The sequence below is a fragment of the Gadus macrocephalus genome, chromosome 12, assembly GCF_031168955.1.
Source record: "Gadus macrocephalus chromosome 12, ASM3116895v1".
Taxonomy (NCBI): Eukaryota; Metazoa; Chordata; class Actinopteri; order Gadiformes; family Gadidae; genus Gadus; species Gadus macrocephalus.
This window is the reverse complement of record NC_082393.1, coordinates 17,008,504-17,014,859: the sequence shown is the minus strand read 5'-3', so window position 1 is coordinate 17,014,859 and position 6,356 is coordinate 17,008,504. Positions and strand designations below refer to the sequence as shown.

Below are 6,356 nucleotides of genomic sequence, written 5' to 3'. Positions count from 1 at the left end.
ATCTTAAGCAATAAATATCGCGTCTTACCTTTATTTATGTGGCAGTGGTCTGCAGATGCATCCCGTGGTGTAGCCTACCACATCCATTTAGTTCAACAGGTTATCGTTCTGATACTGTCCATGGTCTGCTCTGGTGCTTTTTACCTATGTATTCAGGCTAAAATGACTTGATTGTCTGATGCCTCATCATCCCAGCCAAAGAGTATTGGTATTATTAGTAATGGCTACTTGCCAAATCGAAAAAATAACTTCACACAGTGTCTTTTTCCAATGTATTTGTTATCATTCGTAGCATTGATCAGCAGAAAAATAATTTGCCAAAGTCGTTGACGTCGCTTAGCAACCGAATACGAATGTAGTCTACAGCATTGAGAAGAGCCGTGTAATAAGTGAGGGATGTATAGAATGCCGTCATTATCGGGAAAATAAGCCCCGACAGGGCGAACAGGAAAACGACGCGCAGCGAGGGTAATTAATTTAATTGCTTTTATTTGTTGAGCACTCTTCATTCTAAGCAGAATCTCAGAGTGCTAAAGGACAAAAGGACAGTTTAAGAAAATGTATACATTTTTTAAAAAGTAGGAAATGCCTTTATGAATAAAAAGGTTTTTAGGCCAGTCTTAAAACAGTCTAGTGTCTGTGTTGCCCTTAAGTGGTCCGGGAGGCTGTTCCACAGTCGAGGGGCTGCAGCGGCGAAGGCCCGGTCGCCCATGGTGCGTAGCCTGGTGTTTGGGATCTGCAGGGACAGACTGTTATTTGATCTGAGGGGGCGGGTTGATGTTTGGGGAGTGATGAGTTCTTGCAGGTAAGGGGGGGCATGACCGTTTATGCATTGGTGGGTGAGTAGGAGGACTTTGTAGTCAACGCGGGATGAGACAGGGAGCCAGTGCAGTGAGTGTAAAATGGGGGTTATGTGGTTGTATTTCCTGACTCTCATCAGGATCCTGGCAGCGCTGTTCTGGATGTACTGCAGCTTTTGGATGTTCCTGCCAGTGATCCCAGTGAACAGTGAATTGCAGTAGTCCAGTCTTGAGGAGATGAAGGCGTGGACGAGCTTCTCAGCATCTGGCAGGGTTAAAATGGGGCGGAGCTTGGCGATGTTTTTGAGATGGTAGAAGGAGATTTTGCACAGATGCTTTATATGATCGTTGAAGGTGAGGTGAGGGTCAAACCTAACTCCTAGATTTGTGACTGTGGTGGAGAGGGGTATGACCTGACTGTCGAAGGTGAGATGAGTTATGGAGGATGACTGAACCTGGTGTGGAGTGCCAACAAGAAGGGCCTCGGTTTTGCTGCTGTTTAGCTGGAGAAAGTTGTTTCTCAGCCATGCCAAATAGTCCGCCAAAGACGTTGACGTCGCTTAGTTACCGGACTACTTGAGGATTGATACCAAAGACGTCATTATAGGCAAAAAGTCCTTTGTTTTCCTTGACAGAGACCCGTGTAATAATCCATAATAATTCAATTAGATTATTTTATTTTTTTGGGATTTTTAAAGTGGTGGGTACAAAATGATTCTTGACGAAATCTGGTGGGGACGCGTCCCCGGCGTAATCGACGCCGATGACTTATAACTTTTGGACTTACCAATGCCCCAGCTGTTTTCCATGCTCTCAGGAATGATATTCTCTGCAACTTCTCCTCCTGGACAACAAACTGTACGTCAAGGTGGAGAAATGTGATATGCTCTGTCTCATTCCTGGGATACATCATTGATAGCGGGCAGGTGAAAACTGATCCAGGGAAGCAAGTGCAGAGTGGTCTATACCTACGACTGTTAAACAGCTCAAGTCCTTCCTTGGCTTCTCAAACTTCTACTGTCGGTTCATCAGGGAATACAGCGGAGTAGCAGCGTCCCTTACTAACCTCACCTCTCCTGCAACTCTGTTTGCCTGGACCACTGAGGCAGACGCATCCTTCAGGGAGCTTAAGAGACATTTCACTTCAGCCCTGTCCTCATCAACCCAGAACCTTCAAGTCAGATGTTGGGGAGGTGGACACTTCAGATTCTGGAGTTTGTGTGGTTCTGTCCCAGCACTCCCCGCTCCATCCCTCGCTTAGCGGAAATATGACTTTTGCTTTTCACAATTGAGGCTTAAAATCATGCCTTCATGGTCGTCTGTACTGTGTTCTCATGTAAAGCAGGTTATTCTCTGTAGTTCGAAAGTTACAGGAATTCAGAAGTACTGTAGTTTACAATACCCCCTAAACGCATGGCGGGCGCAAGCACGGCAGACAGCCGATGACACGGCAGCACAGTGAAAGATACGAGACACACACACAACTGCGATAGTTTATTGATAAAGAAAATGATAATAAGATAAGATACCTAAATAATAAAGATAAGATACCTAATAGAAAAAACTGTATTAGAGACACTTGTTAGAGAGAGAAAACTGCTAGTGGTTAGGGAGAAGTGTAACCCTGTCAATATAATGGCTACTAAAGCATTAATTGGAGGGCTATTGAAGGCATATACTTGGTTAAAATGCTGTATTGATTAACTATTTAGTTTGAAGTGTGTGAAAAAGGTTACGTTTGTTTTCGATTGAGGTTCAATATAAGTTACTTTTATTTTGAAGTGTGAACTCTTAGTTGTTTGCAGGAGGAGTTGGTCGTGTGAGAGTTAGTGGTGGATTTAATGATTCGTTTACGTGAACCAGTTTGCGTCAGTCAGTTCGTCAAGAGGAGTCGTTTGCGAATCGTTCGTTTAGTCAGTCCAGTTTCCGTTTCTGGTAGCGGTGAATCGCATAATGGAATGCACCCATTGCATGGTTCTCAGCTGAGTCAGTCAGACTCAGTGCTACTGGAAACTCGACTGAACTGGTTCAGTCGAGTTTCCGGTGAATAGAATCGTGGAATGTGTTTCACACAGTGAGTGAACGAACTGACAGCGAGTCGTGGGTCTGGGAGGAGTCGAGTCTGAGTCACGAACGAGATGAACGAGAGAGAAGAACCAGTTCGGTTCGTTCGTTTTAACGATTCGTTCATTCGAACGAATCAGTTTGCGACTGAACCACCTCTAGTGAGAGTGCCGTGAGTTGCGCACGTAGGGAGATGAGACGGAGAGGAACGCAACGCATGCGTTCATGCTCCGAGCCAGAACAACCCAGGTAAAAAAAAAAAACTATTAAAAATATACTTTTTGAAAGCATACTAAGTACATTTTGTACTTTTTTGGTCAAATCTAAGTGCAGTTAAGTGTATTCAATTATGTATTAAGTTCAACTTAACACCAATTTGACTACACTTCAAGTGTAAATTGTATGCTAAAATGGAACAACTTTTTTCAAACTTCAAATGCACTAAAGTATACTAATGAAAACCAAGAATCATGAGTGATTAAGCACGCTTACAGTACAATTACATTATATTACCATTCTAATGGAAATACACTTAAAAAGGCATTGAAGCTCAACTTCAATTTTTTTTTAAGTACATTTTGTACGTACTGTTATCATACTTATTATTACTATAAACTATGGCAATTTAGTATGCTTCTTCAATATTTCAAGTGATCTACAAATACACTTCCTTACTATTTTTAGTACTATTAAAAGTGTCCCACTATGATAATAATAGTGTATTTATAGTGAAGTTCAATAACAATCTAAACATCATAGACACATACTATAAGTGCAATGTTATTATAAACAATTGTGTTTGAAGTATATTTCATTTGTACTTTTATCCCAATTTTGTTATACTTAAGCATAAATGTTGCTATTATACTACAAGTGTATTATAATTCAATATATTTCAAGTGCATTATATCAACAGATTACAAATTGCATTTCAGAAAAGTAACTTTATTACCCTTCAAAAAAAATAGGACATATAACATGTATGACATATAATGATAATAACAATAACACAAAAACAGGAACATAATAACGCATCAACATTCTGTGCCATAGATCTGAAGATTAACTAGAACTGACACAGAGGGGAAAACAACACAAACACACTTACAAGAAAGATGATACACTCATGCAACATCTAACTCTGATTATGAGATGAGGCCTTGTAGCTCTCATTGTTGCACTTGCTCCGTAGAAGGGCCCGGATCTCGGCCACCTCTGTGTTGGGGAATCGCTCCCTCACTGCATCTGTGAAAACAGGAAAGAGACATGGGCATGAATTAAGTAAGGGATAATGCCCGACGAGGTGTCCATTATCAGGAATTAATGGACGACGTGGAGGCGTGAACCACAAAACATACATTTGTTCCCCAGGTTACGCCTGAGGGTCCGACTAATACCCAGAACCACCATTACACGCCCATTGGGTTCTCATGCAACGGAAACGTTGTTCACTCCTCCAGTAATTAGGACGGACCATAGCTACGACTTTAGAACGGGAGGTAGCGGCAGGGCCGGATTAACCAATGGGTTTTATGGGCACGTGCCCAGGGCCCCGCCCAGCCAGAGGGCCCAAGACTCGCCCGATTTTTTTTTAATTTTTTTTTGGGCGGGCCCCTTTAAGTTGCGAATGAGTCAATATCAGCGCACGCCGGTTGCCTCGGTTTCAATTAGAAACGTTTACCAAGTATCCCCTGTTTGAGTGTAGCGGAATGTACTGTACAGGCTGTGACAGGCCAAGAGCAATATCAGGTAGCAACATTCAATGTCATAATTGACAAACTGGTTAGCTGCCTGGGGCACAGAATGGACGCATATCGGGATGTTTTGGACAAATTTAAGGTGCTCTTTATGGAAACTGACAATTTGACCAGTATCCGTGAACAGGCAGAAGTGCTCTGCATGTCATACCCATCTGATTTAGATGTCGACTTGGCCAATGAAATAATCCAGTTCAGAAGCTTCATACAAAACGAACAGGATAAGTCTCCTCAAAAGCTTTTGAAGATGATCTTAAAACATGGTCTGCAATCAACTTTCCCAAGCGTTTTTATAGCTCTCCGTATTTTTTTTGACCCTGCCTGTGACAAATTGTGAAGGGCAACGATCATTTTCACATCTGGCCAGAATTAAAAATGAGCTTAGAACGACACAGACGCAACAGCGCCTCAGCGCGCTGTCACTCATGGCCATCGAGACGGAGCTACTCAGGAGCCTGGAATTCGATGAAGTTATCACTGACTTTGCTAATAGGAGAGCCCGTAAGAAGTTTTTCTAACAGGTGCGTCTGGGAGGGAGACATAAACATATATATATTATTTCTCATTTAATGTTACATATTTGTATTCAGACTTACTTCTGTTTACCAACTTCTACGTGTAATGTATTGCCATTCATTATATAGACATACCCTGGCGGAGAGGAGTACTAGTTTAAGGATCAAGATGAAAGAGAGGACAGAAGTGGGGAAATCAGAAAGACAGACAACCAGACCGTGATAGGGGATCCTGAGTGAAGAAAGGAGACCAAGGGATGATGCCAGTCACATTAAAAAACTCTATGTTCATATGTTCATTCAGCTATTCATAAGTTGATAGGGCTAGGCTAGTATAAACTGAATAAACAAATCGAATAAACAAATAATTAAACTATTTCATTTTGATGGTGATGGTTTTAGCATATCATTTAGCTTTGTTAAATGTTTCTTTGTCTTGTTTTAGCATATAATGCTTTGTTGATAATATGCAATAGAAACATTTCTGTTCTGTTGTGACATAGGCTACAATAGGCCTAATCATTAATAATAAAAAAACACCTGCCACAGCACTGGGTTTTTTTTCGGGGGGGGGGGGGGGGGGGGGGGTGGGGCATCCAACATTTGTGCCCAGGGTCCTGTGACTGCTTAATCCGGGCCTGGGTAGCGGGAGGTATTATAGTCCGCTGAGCTTTGTTTTGTTTCCCGTTGCTATGGTTACTAATATTTTAGAGACGATACGCCAGCTAGCGCATTAATTGAGAACGGTAAACAGACAATTTGACGGAACTACTTGTCCAGGTGTCCGTATATCAGGAGTTAATGCACACCCTGCATCCAATCAGAATCGAGTATTCCCGCAGACCGTGGTATAAAACAAGATAGACAATGTATAACACTGAAATACAATCATTGATGATAATGGATTTGTCAATTAATCATGACAATGGATGTGTATTCATAATTATGACATTACTGTACCTATAATTGCGCTGATTTTTTCTGGCTCAAGATGCTCCTTCAGCTCGCCTTTTTTTCCCTTTCCCTGTGAGGGTTGCCTTGGCCAAAGTTTCCCTTCCAAAAACCAATGTGGCCAGTTCCTGTGTGAAGAGGGACATCCTCCTCCCACTCAGCCTCTGATAGAGACGTTTTGGGACTACCACTGATGAGTTGCCCAATGACATCTGTGAAAACACACAAACAGATTAAGACAAAAGGTACATTACATACACTCAAGGGCG

At 42.0% G+C, this 6,356-nt stretch overlaps 1 long non-coding RNA gene across 1 annotated transcript; it reads left to right on the top strand.

Annotated features, from left to right (window-relative positions):
* The first annotated feature begins 4,228 nt into the window (after positions 1–4,228).
* On the top strand, positions 4,229–5,999 carry LOC132469603 (uncharacterized). The gene is made up of 2 exons (XR_009528443.1): positions 4,229–4,363; positions 5,789–5,999. It is a non-coding gene; the product is annotated as an uncharacterized LOC132469603 (long non-coding RNA).
* Positions 6,000–6,356: the final 357 nt, after the last annotated feature.